The sequence below is a fragment of the Ambystoma mexicanum genome, chromosome 6p (genome assembly GCF_040938575.1).
Source record: "Ambystoma mexicanum isolate Mex_15411 chromosome 6p, UKY_AmexF1_1, whole genome shotgun sequence".
Classification (NCBI taxonomy): domain Eukaryota; kingdom Metazoa; phylum Chordata; class Amphibia; order Caudata; family Ambystomatidae; genus Ambystoma; species Ambystoma mexicanum.
In genome coordinates, this window is record NC_090935.1 from 1,292,077,499 (window position 1) to 1,292,095,649 (window position 18,151).

Below are 18,151 nucleotides of genomic sequence, written 5' to 3' on the forward strand. Positions count from 1 at the left end.
TGACTGTCCCTTTGTTCATCATAATTGTCAGATTGAGTCATCATTGATTGTCAGATGGTATGTGCCAGGGCTGTGTGCACTCCACAGGGGTGTGCTTTCTATGTGAAGTTATTAGCCACCAGCTGCGTATGGGCTGCCTCACCCTGTGCCCTTTCCCCTCCCATGCGCAGCGGGCGTGCATGTGGTTGGGGATGTGGGGGCACCACCATGTCCACAGCCAGGCCCCGGCGTGTTGCAACATTGTGCAGGACACATGCTGCCACTATGATCCTGCACACTACTGGGGGAGCGTATAACAGCTGCCTGCCAGAACGGTCAAGGGAGCGAAAGCGTGACTTGAGCACTCCAAATGTGCACTCCACTATGCCCCGTGTTGCAATATAGGATATGTTGTATTTTACCTCGGGAGGCGTGATGGGGTTCCGAATTGGCGTCATCATGTGTGTGCTCAGAGGGTAGGCACTGTCCCCTGGGGAGGTGGTGATGGGGATCATTAGTGGGGTATTGGCATTACTCTTTATCTGTCATGCATGCATGTGCTGTGGCATTTCTACTCACCAAGCAGCCATGCATCGCCATGCCGCCCAGCTTCCATGTCCCAGTTTAGGGTTGACATCCTGTAAATGAAGCTGTCGTGGGTGGACCCTGGATAGTTGGCATATACTGAGGTGATGATTCCCTTGGCATCACATACTACCTGGACGTTGATGGAATGCAAGTGCTTGCGGTTTCTATAGATGTGCTCAGATGCCCTGGGGGGATGTAGAGCCACATGGGTTTAATCAATGGCACCTAGCACTTTGGGGAATTGTGCCACCCTGTAGAAATCCTGGCTGACAGCCTGCCTTTCTGCAGGTGTTCTGGGCAGGTATATGTGCCTGCGGACTGATGGGCGTGCATTGATGATGGAAAACACCTGGTGTAGGCACCTTGACTGCGTGGCCTGTGACACCCCCCCACTATGGCACTTGTTCGCTGAAATGATCTGGTAGCTAAGAAGTGCAGTACATTGAGGACCTTCTCCAGGGGGCTGAGTGCTTGGGAGCACAGGGTGGGTGATGTGAGGTCATCCTCCCACTCACTGACCAGGTCGAGTATTATGTGTGGTGGAAACCTGTACCTCCCATACACCTGGTCATCTGGCATACCAAATAGGCTGGTTCTGGGTGTGAAGATTCTGGCCCTGACTATCCTTCTCCTCCTCCTGCGGTATCCCACGGCCACTGCTGCTAGGAACGGTATATTCATCCTGGCGTCTGAGCTTGTTTGTTGTTTGCGCCCTCTTTTATGCTGCGTGGGACGTGCGCCTGCTTCATGCTGGCGTATGTGTTTCAGGATTGGTCCTTTTATTTTTTGGCGCGTTGTAGGCGAGCGTGTAAATCTTCCCACCCACAACAGGAATACACTTAACACGCTCTCCCAGGCCCAGTTGTGAGTAAATAATCCCGCCCACCCCTGGAATACACGTACCCCACTCTCACAGGCACAGTCGCGTGTGTAACTTCACGCGCACACACTGAAATACACGTACCCTGCAAATTCGCGTGTGAAACTTCCCGCGCATCCCGAAATACATGTACCCTGCTGAAATCGTGTGTGGAACTTCCCGCGAACCCCGTAATACACGTACCCTGCTGATATTGCGTGTCAGACTACACACGCAACCCTGATATACACGTACACAGGCGAATCGTACTGCTGGGGGGTGCGGGGGTGGTAGGAAGGAGTGGGGGCCTGGTGGAGGGTGCCCCTGGATGCAGGAGGGTGGGGGTGCTGGGAGACATGAGTGGGGGCCTGGTGGAGGGTGCCCCTGACTGGTGGGGGGTGGGGGTGCAGGGAGACATGAGTGGGGGCCTGGTGGAGGGTGCCCCTGGATGCTGGGGGGTGGGGGTGCAAGGAGACATGAGTTGGACATGAGTGGGGGCCTGGTGGAGGGTGCCCGACAGTGCTGGGGGGTGGGGGTGCAGGGAGACATGAGTGGGGGCCTGGTGGAGGGTGCCCCTGGATGCAGGGGGGTGGGGGTGCTGGGAGACATGAGTGGGGGCCTGGTGGAGGGAGCCCCTGGATGCAGGGGGGTGGGGGTGCTGGGAGACATGAGTGGGGGCCTGGTGGAGGGTGCCCCTGACTGGTGGGGCGTGGGGGAGCAGGGAGACATGAGTGGGGGCCTGGTGGAGGGTGCCCCTGGATGCAGGGGGGTGCAGTGAGACATGAGTTGGACATGAGTGGGGGCCTGATGGAGGGTGCCCCTGACTGGTGGGGGGTGGGGGTGCAGGGAGACATGAGCAGGGGCCTGGTGGAGGGTGCCCCTGGATGCAGAGGGGTGGGGGTGCTGGGAGACATGAGTGGGGGCCTGGTGGAGGGTGCCCCACAGTGCTGGGGGGTGGGGGTGCAGGGAGACATGAGTGGGGGCCTGGTGGAGGGTGCCCCTGGATGCAGGGGGGTGGGGGTGCTGGGAGACATGAGTGGGGGCCTGGTGGAGGGTGCCCCTGACTGGTGGGGGGTGGGGATGCAGGGAGACATGAGTGGGGGCCTGGTGGAGGTTGCCCCTGACTGGTGGGGGTGGGGGTGCAAGGAGACATGAGTTGGACATGAGTGGGGGCCTGGTGGAGGGTGCCCCTGACTGGTGGGGGGTGGGGGTGCAGGGAGACATGAATGGGGGCCTGGTGGAGGGTGCCCCTGGATGCAGGGGGATGGGGGTGCTGGGAGACATGAGTGGGGGCCTGGTTGAGGGTGCCCCACAGTGCAGGGGGTGGGGGAGCTGGAAGACATGAGTGGGGGCCTGGTGGAGGGTGCCCCTGGATGCAGGGGGGTGGGGGAGGAGGGAGACATGAGTTGGACATGAGTGGGGGCCTGGTGGAGGGTGCCCCTGACTGGTGGGGGTGGGGTGCAGGGAGACATGAGTGGGGGCCTGATGGAGGGTGCCCCTGGATGCAGGGGGGGGTGCTGGGAGACATGAGTGGGGGCCTGGTGGATGGTGCCCCACAGTGCTGGGGGGTGGGGGTTCTGGGAGACATGAGTGGGGGCCTGGTGGAGGGTGCCCCTGGATGCAGGGGGGTGGAGGTGCTGGGAGACATGAGTGGGGGCCTGGTGGAGGGTGCCCCTGACTGGTGGGGGGTTGGGGTGCTGGGAGACATGAGTGGGGGCCTGGTGGAGGGTGCCCCTGACTGGTGGGGGGTGGGGGTTCATGGAGACATGAGTGGGGGCCTGGTGGAGTGTGCCCCTGACTGGTGGGGAGTGGGGGTGCAAGGAGACATGAGTTGGACCTGAGTGGGGGCCTGGTGGAGGGTGCCCCTGACTGGTGGGAGGTGGGGGTGCAGGGAGACATGAGTGGGGGCCTGGTGGAGGGTGCCCTTGGATGCAGGGGGGTGGGGGTGCTGGGAGACATGAGTGGGGGCCTGGTGGAGGGTGCGCCTGGATGCAGGGGGGTGGGGGTGCAGGGAGACATGGGTTGGACATGAGTGGGGGCCTGGTGGAGGGTGCCCCTGACTGGTTGGGGGTGGGGTGCAGGGAGACATGAGTGGGGGCCTGGTGGAGGGTGCCCCTGGATGCAGGAGGGTGGGGGTGCTGGGAGACATGAGTGGGGGCCTGGTGGAGGGTGCCCCTGGATGCAGGAGGGTAGGGGTGCTGGGAGACATGAGTGGGGGCCTGGTGGAGGGTGCCCCTGACTGGTGGGGGGTGGGGGTGCTGGGAGACATGAGTGGGGGCCTGGTGGAGGGTGCCCCTGACTGGTGGGGGGTGGGGGTGCATGGAGACATGAGTTGGGGCCTGGTGGAGGGTGCCCCTGAATGGTGGGGAGTGGGGGTGCAAGGAGACATGAGTTGGACATGACTGGGGGCCTGGTGGAGGGTGTCCCTGACTGGTGGGGGGTGGGGGTGAAGGGAGACATGAGTGGGGGCCTGGTGGAGGGTGCCCTTGGATGCAGGGGGGTGGGGGTGCTGGGAGGCATGAGTGGGGGCCTGGTGGAGGGTGCCCCTGGATGCAGGGGGGTGGGGGTGCAGGGAGACATGAGTTGGACATGAGTGGGGGCCTGGTGGAGGGTGCCCCTTACTGGTGGGGGGTGGGGTGCAGGGAGACATGAGTGGGGGCCTGGTGGAGGGAGCCCCTGGATGCAGGGGGGTGGGGGTGCTGGGAGACATGAGTGGGGGCCTGGTGGAAGGTGCCCCTGACTGGTGGGGGGTGGGGGTGCTGGGAGACATGAGTGGGGGCCTGGTGGAGGGTGCCCCTGACTGGTGGGGTGTGGGGGTGCAGGGAGACATGAGTGGGGCCCTGGTGGAGGGTGCCCCTGGATGCAGGGGGGTGCAGCGAGACATGAGTTGGACATGAGTGGGGGCCTGATGGAGGGTGCCCCTGACTGGTGGGGCGTGGGGGTGCAGGGAGACATGAGTGGGGGCCTCGTGGAGGGTGCCCCTGGATGCAGGGGGGTGCAGCGAGACATGAGTTGGAGATGAGTGGGGGCCTGATGGAGGGTGCCCCTGACTGGTGGGGGGTGGGGGTGCAGGGAGACATGAGCGGTGGCCTGGTGGAGGGTGCCCCTGGATGCAGAGGGGTGGGGGTGCTGGGAGTCATGAGTTGGGGCCTGGTGGAGGGTGCCCCACAGTGCTGGGGGGTGGGGGTGCAGGGAGACATGAGTGGGGGCCTGGTGGAGGGTGCCCCTGGATGCAGGGGGGTGGGGGTGCTGGGAGACATGAGTGGGGGCCTGGTGGAGGGTGCCCCTGACAGGTGGGGGGTGGGGGTGCAGGGAGACATGAGTGGGGGCCTGGTGGAGGTTGCCCCTGACTGGTGGGGGTGGGGGTGCAAGGAGACATGAGTTGGACATGAGTGGGGGCCTGGTGGAGGGTGCCCCTGGATGCAGGGGGGTGGGGGTGCTGGGAGACATGAGTGGGGGCCTGGTTGAGGGTGCCCCACAGTGCAGGGGGGTGGGGGTGCTGGGAGACATGAGTGGGGGCCTGGTGGAGGGTGCCCCTGGATGCAGGGGGGTGGGGTGCTGGGAAACATGAGTTGGTGGCCTGTTGGATGGTGCCCCACAGTGCTTGGGGGTGGGGGTTCTGGGAGACATGAGTGGGGGCCTGGTGGAGGGTGCCCCTGGATGCAGGGGGCTGGAGGTGCTGGGAGACATTAGTGCGGGCCTGGTGAAGGGTGCCCCTGACTGGTGGGGGGTGGGGGTGCTGGGAGACATGAGTGGGGGCCTGGTGGAGGGTGCCCCTGACTGGTGGGGGGTGGGGGTTCATGGAGACATGAGTGGGGGCCTGGTGGAGTGTGCCCCTGACTGGTGGGGAGTGGGGGTGCAAGAAGACATGTGTTGGACATGAGTGGGGGCCTGGTGGAGGGTGCCCCTGACTGGTGGGGGGTGGGGGTGCAGGGAGACATGAGTGGGGGCCTGGTGGAGGGTGCCCTTGGATGCAGGGGGGTGGGGGTGCTGGGAGACATGAGTGGGGGCCTGGTGGAGGGTGCCCCTGGATGCAGGGGGGTGGGGGTGCAGGGAGACATGGGTTGGACATGAGTGGGGGCCTGGTGGAGGGTGCCCCTGACTGGTGGGGGGTGGGGTGCAGGGAGACATGAGTGGGGGCCTGGTGGAGGGTGCCCCTGGATGCAGGAGGGTGGGGGTGCTGGGAGACATGAGTGGGGGCCTGGTGGAGGGTGCCCCTGGATGCAGGGGGGTAGGGGTGCTGGGAGACATGAGTGGGGGCCTGGTGGAGGGTGCCCCTGACTGGTGGGGGGTGGGGGTGCTGGGAGACATGAGTGGGGGCCTGGTGGAGGGTGCCCCTGACTGGTGGGGGGTGGGGGTGCATGGAGACATGAGTTGGGGCCTGGTGGAGGGTGCCCCTGAATGGTGGAGAGTGGGGGTGCAAGGAGACATGAGTTGGACATGACTGGGGGCCTGGTGGAGGGTGTCCCTGACTGGTGGGGGGTGGGGGTGAAGGGAGACATGAGTGGGGGCCTGGTTGAGGGTGCCCCACAGTGCAGGGGGGTGGGGGTGCTGGGAGACATGAGTGGGGGCCTGGTGGAGGGTGCCCCTGGATGCAGGGGGGTGGGGTGCTGGGAGACATGAGTTGGTGGCCTGTTGGATGGTGCCCCACAGTGCTTGGGGGTGGGGGTTCTGGGAGACATGAGTGGGGGCCTGGTGGAGGGTGCCCCTGGATGCAGGGGGCTGGAGGTGCTGGGAGACATTAGTGCGGGCCTGGTGAAGGGTGCCCCTGACTGGTGGGGGGTGGGGGTGCTGGGAGACATGAGTGGGGGCCTGGTGGAGGGTGCCCCTGACTGGTGGGGGGTGGGGGTTCATGGAGACATGAGTGGGGGCCTGGTGGAGTGTGCCCCTGACTGGTGGGGAGTGGGGGTGCAAGAAGACATGTGTTGGACATGAGTGGGGGCCTGGTGGAGGGTGCCCCTGACTGGTGGGGGGTGGGGGTGCAGGGAGACATGAGTGGGGGCCTGGTGGAGGGTGCCCTTGGATGCAGGGGGGTGGGGGTGCTGGGAGACATGAGTGGGGGCCTGGTGGAGGGTGCCCCTGGATGCAGGGGGGTGGGGGTGCAGGGAGACATGGGTTGGACATGAGTGGGGGCCTGGTGGAGGGTGCCCCTGACTGGTGGGGGGTGGGGTGCAGGGAGACATGAGTGGGGGCCTGGTGGAGGGTGCCCCTGGATGCAGGAGGGTGGGGGTGCTGGGAGACATGAGTGGGGGCCTGGTGGAGGGTGCCCCTGGATGCAGGGGGGTAGGGGTGCTGGGAGACATGAGTGGGGGCCTGGTGGAGGGTGCCCCTGACTGGTGGGGGGTGGGGGTGCTGGGAGACATGAGTGGGGGCCTGGTGGAGGGTGCCCCTGACTGGTGGGGGGTGGGGGTGCATGGAGACATGAGTTGGGGCCTGGTGGAGGGTGCCCCTGAATGGTGGAGAGTGGGGGTGCAAGGAGACATGAGTTGGACATGACTGGGGGCCTGGTGGAGGGTGTCCCTGACTGGTGGGGGGTGGGGGTGAAGGGAGACATGAGTGGGGGCCTGGTGGAGGGTGCCCTTGGATGCAGGGTGGTGGGGGTGCTGGGAGGCATGAGTGGGGGCCTGGTGGAGGGTGCCCCTGGATGCAGGGGGGTGGGGGTGCAGGGAGACATGAGTTGGACATGAGTGGGGGCCTGGTGGAGGGTGCCCCTGACTGGTGGGGGGTGGGGTGCAGGGAGACATGAGTGGGGGCCTGGTGGAGGGTGCCCCTGGATGCAGGGGGGTGGGGGTACTGGGAGACATGAGTGGGGGCCTGGTGGAGGGTGCCCCTGGATGCAGGGGGGTAGGGGTGCTGGGAGACATGAGTGGGGGCCTGGTGGAGGGTGCCCCTGACTGGTCGGGGGTGGGGGTGCTGGGAGACATGAGTGGGGGCCTGGTGGAGTGTGCCCCTGACTGGTGGGGGGTGGGGGTGCATGGAGACATGAGTGGGGGCCTGGTGGAGGGTGCTCCTGACTGGTGGGGAGTGGGGGTGCAAGGAGACATGAGTTGGACATGAGTGGGGGCCTGGTGGAGGGTGCCCCTGACTGGTGGGGGGTGGGGGTGCAGGGAGACATGAGTGGGGGCATGGTTGAGGGTGCCCCTGGATGCAGGGGGGTGGGGGTGCAGGGAGACATGAGTGGGGGCCTGGTGAAGGGTGCCCCTGGATGCAGGGGGTGGGGGTGCAGGGAGACATGAGTTGGACATGAGTGGGGGCCTGGTGGAGGGTGCCCCACAGTGCTGGGGGGTGGGGGTGCTGGGAGACATGAGTGGGGGCCTGGTGGAGTGTGCCCCTGGATGCAGGGGGGTGGGGGTGCTGGGAGACATGAGTGGGGGCCTGGTGGAGGGTGCCCCTGGATGCAGGGGGGTGGGGGTGCTGGGAGACATGAGTGGGGGCCTGGTGGAGGGTGCCCCTGACTGGTAGGGGGTGGGGGTGCTGGGAGACATGAGTGGGGGCCTGGTGGAGGTTGCCCCTGGATGCAGGGGGGTGGCGGTGCAGGGAGACATGAGTGGGGGCCTGGTGGAGGGTGCCCCTGGATGCTGGGGCGTGGGGGTGCAAGGAGACATGAGTTGGACATGAGTGGGGGCCTGGTGGAGGGTGCCCCTGACTGGTGGGTGGTGGGGGTGCATGAAGACATGAATGGGGGCCTGGTGGAGGGTGCCCCACAGTGCTGGGGAATGGGAGTGCAGGGGGACATGAGTGGGGGCCTGGTGGAGGGTGCCCCTGGATGTAGGGGGGTGGGGGTGCTGGGAGATATGAGTGGGGGCCTGGTGGAGGGTGCCCCACAGTGCTGGGGGGTGGGGGTGCAGGGAGACATGAGTGGGGGCCTGGTGGAGGGTGCCCCTGGATGCAGGGGGGTGGGGGTGCTGGGAGACATGAGTGGGGGCCTGGTGGAGGGTGCCCCTGGATGCAGGGGGGTGGGGGTGCTGGGAGATATGCGTTGGTGGGCAGTAGTGTAAGGTGACATGTGGGTTGGCTGGGGGCATGGCCATGGTGGACGGGCTGCCTGCGGGACATGTGCAGGGGTGCAGGGTAGTCCCCTGTGCTGTGGGCCGCCTGCAGGGGCCGTGGAGGTTGTAGAGGGAACAGCTGGGAGGACCCACACGGCCAATTCACGTGTGGGACTCCCCGGCACCCCAGAAATACACATAGGCTGCTGGATTCGCATGTGGAATTTGCCGTGCACCCGGAGTACACGTACCCTGCTGAAATTGCGTGTTGAACTTCACGCGCACACCGAAATACACGTACCCTGCTAATTCGCGTGTGAAACTTCCCCCGCACACTGAAATACACGTACCCTGCTAATTCGCGTGTGAAACTTCTCACGCACCCCGAAATACACGGGCCCAGGGCAATCGCGTGTGGAACTTCCCGCGAACCCTGTAATACACGTACCCTGCAAATTCACGTGTGAAACTTCCCGCGTACCCCGGAATACACGTGCCCATTCCAATCGCGTGTGGAACTTCCCACGAACCCCATAATACAATCACACGCTATTTTTCACACAGTGGGTGTCCGTGTTTGTCGGTACCCCTTTGCACCTCATTTGTCCTAGAGGGCCACTGTATGGACCATTCATCATAGCTGTATATGGGTGCTTTTTGTTAGCGCACATTTTGGCGAACATTTATTTAAGGCGCAGGGACGATACCGCATACTTTCTTGTGGCGTACTTGTTTGGCCCTGTGCGCGTCTTTCACCGTGCGCTGGTTTGCGCTATTCGATTCCATGAATACGGGTTGTAGGCGAGCGTATGGGCGTTCCGCGTGTTACGCCCCGTGTTCCGCCTACTTTTGTGATGTGCGCTGCGCTATTGCTATGTGCGATTTCGCAGTGGTCGTGGCGCACGCTGTTGGATGACCTGTGCGCCGGCGTGCGCGGCGCACATTTTTAGCACACATGCAATGTTTTTCGCGCGCATGGACTTCCATGAATCGATGTGCGCTGGTTTCCCAGCGATTTTCGCACTTGCACTGCGATTTTCGCACTTGCACTGCGATTCGCGCGTTTTGGCACCTCTGCGCCGGAATTTTCGGCGCACATTATTTCCATGAATCGACCCCTAGATTTCTTAAGTTGAATGATGTGTTGATATTCTTTTGATATCATGGAAAGTGGTTTTACAAGTAGGTCCTGTAATGCATGCCAATGAATGTCCTTGTAGTGCTGTGTACTTGCGCACTGGACAGGTATCCATATTTTGCAGTAATTTAATTTTGATTTTGTCTTTGCTTTTTGCATATTTATTGAGGAATTGGCATAATGATTTGAAACATTGTTTGGGAATGTTACACATTTATGTGCATGGCCATTTGTACACTAGACGTTCTGATTCAGTTGAATGGAGCGGTAATTCTAAGTTTTCAGGGCATATTTTTGTAAGGAGTACTTCTTGTTCCATTATGGTATTATTCACTTTTTCATAACCTCGACCTCTGCTATGTATGGCAATTGTATTTGTTTGCTTTTGTTTGTACGCTTCTTCATTAAAATATGGTTCTGTGCTCGTAGTGTGATTCCATTCACCTCTGCAGATACTTAAGAAGTTCTTTCTGTTGACATTTCGCTTATTGAGAAGTCTTTTTTGTAATTTAGTTATTAGTTTTGTTAGCATTTTCATTTTGTTTAACAGTAAAATAAATAACTTTCTTTTGAGAAGAATTGCACTGTCCATCAACGCTTCTAAGATTAATTTCCTACGATAGGTTTTAAGCATTGAACCTGATTTCTCTCCTGTTTTTATAAGATTTTTTGAAGGACTTTGTGACGGTACATTTTGGCTAAAATACTTTTCTTGGTATGCTTACTTTGCACTATATTAAAATTTAAAGAAGTAGTTTTATCTGTAGTGATAGCTGATTTTCTGTTATTTTTTTTTTGGTTTGTTTTACATTTTGATAGAGGAGGCAAAGTTTTTGTACTTGAAACTTCTTGCGTTTCACTAAATGACTGTATTAGCTGTTTTGTTTCAACTTTTTTTTACAAATTCTGCTAGAGATGGATGCTTATGTTGGACACTTTTATTTTCATTTGCTCTGCTCTGTGTTGCTTACTACAGACTGGACTTTTGGTAGGCATTCTTTAGGGTCTGTTGAAAAAAATAAAGAAGATATGGGTTGGGGTGTTCTGCAATGTATGTGTGCTGTGTGCATGAGTATTTGAGTAAGATGATAAAGATGTATGTAATGGTGTGTGATTGTGCATTGTGAACTACAACTAGTAGGTATAGGTATTCTTGAATTTATGTGTTGCTAAACTGCGGTTCAGATGACAAAAAAAAGTAAGCTAGTGGTGTGGAAAAGTGCAAATAGTAAATCTAATGTATACAATTAAAACAGTTGTTTGTTCTATAATATGAAAATTGTAGCGATTCAGTTGGGTAATTTGTGTGTCCAAAAATAGGAATTTGTGGGCTATTCTGGCTCTAAATCGCTGTTTAAGACATCGACATTTTTGGACAAAATGGTACAAAATCTCTATTTTTAGGCACAGAAATAGCTTGTATTAACTTTACAGTAAGTTTGAGTAATAATACAAATATTATGGTGATATTCTACTTACTTTTTTTCTTAAATTAACAGGTAACTTCTTAGTTCTTCTTTGTTCTTCGAATTCGGCTGCTTCTTTTCAGGAGACTGGTATTCACTGCAATTGTAAAAGCTTCAAATTAGTAACTTTGTTTGTATATAGCGCTGTTTTTAATTTAGATATTGATTTTTTTAATTGAAATCCTCAGTGCCTTCTTCAAAACCATTAAACTAATTTATTTACATAAGATACATTGCATCAGTTCAGTACATATGATATGTTCTTAATGAACAAATTGTATTGAATGACTAACTGTAGCAAAAAAAATATCTTTACTATGTCTTGTGAAATTTATAATATACCAGTGAATACCACTATTTCTGTAACTAAGCTGTTCTAGGTAATAGCGCCTCAATGTCATGTCTAAATTAAAGTAATTAAGTAAATAAATAAATAAAAACAAAAAATATGAAATTGTATAAGTATTTTTTTTAAAGATTTAAACATAGATTGTGCTTGCATGCAATTTTGTTTGAATATATGTAGTCTATATATTTCATTTAAAAAATGTTAGTTTAACATTATTTGAGTGTGTGTGCATAAAGAAAGTAAATAGTATAAAGGTTTATAAGTGATAGTTGATTTTAGGAAATTGAAAAAAATACAGTAAATTCATTTTAAAGATTACACAAGCTAAAAGTCTGTTTGAAAATGTGTTCATCTACTGTACAGAACATATGCATACCTGAAGTTTGTGTTCATGCATAAGGATATGCATGGAGCTGCAAGTAAAAATCTTGGAGACTTGTACAGTATTTCTGGTAGATGGTGCTTGCCAATGATGTGAGAGTTTCTCATTTACTGTTTTTGCTGAGAGAACAACAGATAGCTATGTCTGTGTATTTTAGGAAAAAGCATCATAATTCAAACAGTACACCCATTTCAAGCAATAATACGCCTTCAACCAAAAACAGCAAAATTACCTCCCTCTGAATTGGTAAAAGGCATTCGTGGAAAAGTAGTTTATTTACCATTAGCTCTAAAAGAAAATGTGCATACTCTAGGAGTGCAACGTCCAATGCAGCAATCTTTAATTATCTTAGTAAATGGAGTACCTACAAAAGACAAAAAAATATGGCAACAGCTGGTAGATTTATATAAAGTTAGACAAGCCTTCCAATATCTTAAATAGAATAATGAATATTACAAAGAAATTAATATTGAAGAAAACTTGAAAGATACAACTGAAATAATTCAAGAAACACAAGAAGCTGGTCAATTTGAGCTACTAGATCCTGCTACAATATCAAATACTTTGGACCATTATACAATTCATCCTTTGCACTGTAATGACACTGAAGATGTACTGGAAACTTACCAAATGCGTCAAGCAAAAGGATCGCCAATCAGCATATGGGAAAAAAGTATAGAAGCACATGCTTTTCCTCTACTCTTTCCTACTGGCAAAGGATGAAGGTATGATGATAGACCTATTCAAATATCAGCTTCAGAAGACCGCTCATTACGGATGTATTCTGAAGATCCCAGATTTAGACAAAATGTGGAATACATATTCCACCTACTCTTTGAAAGTGAACTAACAACTTTATGTTACGGAGATGCACACATATTAAAATCAGGATCACACTTTCAAAATATGACAGCTACACAATTATTAGAAAAAGTGCAACAAAAGGATGAGGTTTTACAATCAAATATTACAAATCTATTAGCAAATATGCGTGGTACTAAAGAGTACTGGTTTCAACGTCATGGAGATGTACGTTGTATGATCAGAAACCTTGGCCCACCCACTTGGTTTGTGACATTAAGTTGTGCAGAATATGCATGGGAAGATTTACATGATTTCCTACGCATATCAAATAAAATCAAAACAAACATAGATATACTCACACCTGGAGAACTTTGTTCTTTGGATCCTGTTAATGTTTCAAGATATTTTCACCATCGTTTCATTGCTATGCAACATTTTATTTGTAATAAAACTGTTCCTCCCCTTGGAGAAGTGCAACAGTTCTTTTGGAGAAAAGAATACCAAGCCAGAGGAGCACCACATATCCACATGCTTTTATGGATTAACGATGCTCCTAAATATGGTCAAGACAGTGATGCCACTGTTTTACAGTTTATTGAAAAATATATCACTTGTGAAATTCCATCAGAAGCCACAAATAGTGATCTTCATGCACAAATTTTACAATTTCAAAGACACAAATGTGGAAAATATTGTCGTCGCAAATACAAAAACAAAGGGAAATACTACACCAAATGCCGATTTGGTTTCCCTAGACCAGTTACAAATACAGGTCAAGTAAACAACCTCATGTCTTCAGTTAGACATAGTGTTAAAGGTAAGTCACCTAAAAATACATATTACATAAAAAGAAAAGAAGAAGAAAAATATATCTATGATTAAAAAGCAATCATTGCCCACCTATGGAATGCAAACATAGATGTGCAGTACATTGCAGATAATTCTACTGCAGTTGCACGATATGTCACAGCATACTTAACTAAAGCAGAAAAGACAGAGCTCCAAGACCTCTGGAATGACCTGTCATCAGATAAAACAGTATCTCAGAAATTATACAGCTTGGGCATAAAAGTGCTCACCCATAGAGAATGGGGATCATATGAAGCAGCTGATCATTTAACTGGTACTGCATTGTATGGTAAATCTGAAAAAAAAGTATGGCTAAGTATTGGTCTAGCTAAATCTAGAAAAAGAGTTCTAAAATCATATGAAGATATAGAAACAATAGCCAAACATGATTCCAACAGCCAAGACATTTTAAAAAACAATTTATTGGACACATACTACCCAAACAGAAGTAATACTTTGGAAAACATGTGTCTGTACCACATAGCCCAAAACTACACATACAAAAATAATATGAAACCTGATGAAAAAAAAGGTAAATATAGAGTGACAAACTGTGAAGGCAGCTTAGTTAAACTCACTAAACCAAATTTAATTAATCATATCAAATTGTCATTAAAGACTCCTCAACATAAAGAAGTATATTACATGTCCCTGCTACAACTCTTCAAACCATGGAGAAAAGAAGAACAATTACTAGATAACTATGACGTATATGAGGATGCTTTCAAAGCAAATAAAAGCACTATAACTGATGTAAACTTTACACAGTACAAAACAATGTTGCACAATGAATAGCAACACGAAGAAGAACTCCAAGCCGAATTAGATAAGGACACTCCTGACAGTAGTCAACCTTCTGTAACAGGAAGCCAAGAACCACTGGGAGAACCACTAATAATAAATGAGGCAGAATTAGCTATGATAGAAGTAGACAACACCATGTGTCAATATGAAGATAAAGAAGACTTAACTATACTACAATCAAAACTAAACAATGAGCAAAGTAGCATTTTTCAAGAAGTAACAAAACAAATTGCACATGGTGTAAAACATGAAAATAAAGAATGTTCCTGCCATAATTATAAACCTATACTACTGTACGTCAGTGGTGAAGCTGGTTCTGGCAAAACATTCCTAATCAAAATCATTAGTAAGTTCCTTCAACAATTGACAAACAACAAACTGTCAGCTGTTGTCACTGCCCCCACAGGTTTAGCTGCCTACAACATAGGTGGTGTTACATTACACCGATTACTACTATTACCAGTAGAACACCAGAACAAATTAGACTTTTACAAACTTTCTGCAGAAGCTGCAATGGAATTACGCAGAGTATTGAAACAAATGAAAATGCTACTAATAGATGAATTGAGCATGGTCTCCAACCTGATTTTAGCTTTGATTCACCTCAGATTACAAGAAGTACTCAAAACAGACTATGAAGAGATCTTTGCAGGAAAACACCTTATTTTTTTGGGAGATCTGATTCAATTAACACCAGTAAAAGGTGAGCCTATTTTTAAAACATTAGGACACAAACTCTGCCGTAAAACTGTTGGCAGCATTGGAAATGTCAACCTTTGGCAACATTTACAATACAGAGAATTAACAGAAAACATGTGGCAATCTGCAGATCTCACTTATGTCAACATTTTTAAAATTATCAGAGTTGGTATACTTTCTAAAGAAGCAGAAGCAATATTGAAAACCCAGCATATTAATGCACTTTATGGCGATAATGCATGTGCTACAGATGTTATGGAACAATTAGCCCACAAAAATGTCAATTGTATGGCCTTAATGCCAACTCTTGCAAGCTGTTTCAAATTCAATGAAATCATGCTAAGTAAAGAAATGCAACCAATCATGGAAATTAGCGCCACAGACAAACTAGATGTACATGGTATGACACTACCCATGTGTGACCAAGCTACAACAAGACTAAATAGTTTAGAAAAATCAATCTCAAACACAGCAGGCTTAGAAAAGATATTAAAATATCCTTGGCGGTCTATTTCTAATCAACTTTGATGCAAGTAAAGTAAACGCTGATATTCCTTGCTTTTTAGAATATAATAGACTTCGCTCACTATACACTCCCCATCTAAACACATATTCTGTTCCACAAAAAGTAAAACGTTGTAAAAGAAAACTAAATCAAACAGAAATGCAACAGGATGTCACTGCAAATCCTCCAAAGAGAGTAAACAAAACTAATACTTCAATACTAAGTACCACAAACAAAAAAGAATCAATTAGAGAAAATAACCGGGTACTTCTTTAAAGAAGGAAGACAAACTCCAAAAAAAGCAGTTAGATCCAGAACTACCTGGACCATTTAAATTCTCAAATATAGTTGGTGTAAGTTGCTATGCAAATGTAGCATGAATATTCTATTTCAATTACCACCAATTGTTGACAACATTTACTTACACAGTACAGACCCATTGTGTTTGCAAATGTTAGTACTTCACAGAAATGCAGCAAACAATCCTAACAACACATATAGTGTTTTTGGAATAAGACGACAATTGGACTACTGTGCTGGAATGGTGAAATTCACTATAAACTCACAGGAAGATCCACAAGAATTTCTAATGTACTTACTACAAGTACTGGAAAACAAAAACATACCTATAAATGAAATCTTTCAGATTTCATACATGTGGAAACATACATGCACTCTCTGCAACAATGTGACACAAGAAGAAATCCCCAATGAACACTTCATATATATATCAATACAAAATTGTGAATCCATTCCATTTCAGCAACTTGTACAAAATGCAAACCATGGTAGATTATGCTCTACCTGCAATTCAGATAATCGCTCCACGTTAGTAATACAAACACATAGTAAATACGTAATACTAATGCTTCTATGTTACAATGCAGATGGTACCAAAAACAACTGCAGGCTGACTGGATTCACACATGGTCAAATATCACTTGGTAAGAAAACCTTCACACCAATAGGTATAATCTACCACGCAGGAGCCACAACCAATTCAGGGCCTACACTGCATATATAAAAAAGAAATGTGGATGGTTTGAATGTAATGATAGTACCATTACTCTAAAGCAGAGATTACCAGGAAATCTTACAAACGCTTATTTGATGTTCTTAAAACCAAAATTTGATAACTAAACTGTATTTAAACCCTAAGTAAACTTGTGTTAAAAAAATATAAACTATTAGAATACTCCAAAAGCTATATAACTGCTCAACGATTCTACAACAACTGATCAGATAAATGAATACCACTAAATTAGACCAAAAAGTACACAGTTAGAATACGCCAATTGGTATCTAACTGTCCCAAAATTTAACAATATCCAAATAGATAAATCAATACCACTAAAATATATCAAAAAAATAGACAGTTAGAATATGCCAATTGGTATCTAACTGCTCCAAAATTTTATAATATTAAAACAAATACATAATATGTTACTGCTCCAAAAAAATACAACAAGCCAAAGTATAAAGCATTAGCCAGAAACAACAAGTGAACACTGAAAACAAACAAACAAATAAACTGTAGCATAACAGAAAAAGGTTTTTTTTAAACCAACATGGATTTTATTTTCTCCCACAGACCCAATGATTTTAGCAACAAATACAGAAACTGAGCAAATTGCACAGTACTCTGATTTGTAATCTACTAAATATGAGAGTCCAAAAAAAAAGTATATTGATTATACAATGTAATAAGTCATTACAAAATATTACAGTGTCTTCAGAACACCCCCATTTTGTTAATTTGCGAACATTTCAGGACACTGCGAGTGTTCTTAGAACACATTCAACTTGACAGAGAACAATACGGACAGCGTCCTCAGGACAACCCCTATGAACATTCCCTGGACACCGCAAGTGTTCTTAGAAGCGTCTTCAGAACACCCCCATTTTGTGTATTTGCGAACATTTCAGGACACCGTGAGTGTTCTTAGAACATATTCAACTTGACAACGAACAATACCGACAGCGTCCTCAGGACACCCCCATTTTGTTTATTTGCGAACATTTCAGGACACTGCGATTGTTCTTAGAACAGTTTCAGTTTGCTTGCGAACAAAATGGACACATATTGAGTCCTCAGAAACCCCCCATTCAGTTTATTTAGAACATTTCAGAACATCCGTGATGTCCGCAGACAAATTGAACACAAAAAGAACATCTAACACATAAAAAACACAACTTTCATCCTATCTCATACACTCCCACCCTCCCCAAACACTCCTACACACCAACACACTCTACTAAATACAAATTTTGAACAAAGTTTCACCGCGCTGTCCGTGGACGACCGCGAATCCAAGATGGCGGGCGCTACCGAAAATCTGATGCGCTTCACGCTCCACGCCGTCCAATCAGTGAACACGCTGCATGTCCGCGAACATCACGCAAGCCGATTGGCTAATCAGGACACTGTCCGCGGTAGCGAACAGGGAAGTGTGTCCGCAGACCGAACACAGATATCACTAATTTTTTTTACCTACTTTTTGTTCATTTTAAAAACAAACTACTGGACGGATTTTCACCAACTTCGCAAAAGCACGCTTTCGGGACCAAGCCGCTGGTCCTGGTCCAAATTTGGTGAAAATCCATCCAGCGGTTTGGGCTGTAGACGCGAGCAAAAACATTTTCCCATTCAGTCTATGGGAAAAAAAAAAGTTTTGGGACCCCCCTATAACTTTGCCCCCCCTGGACGAATCCTCACCGAACTTTGCAAAATAATTCAGAG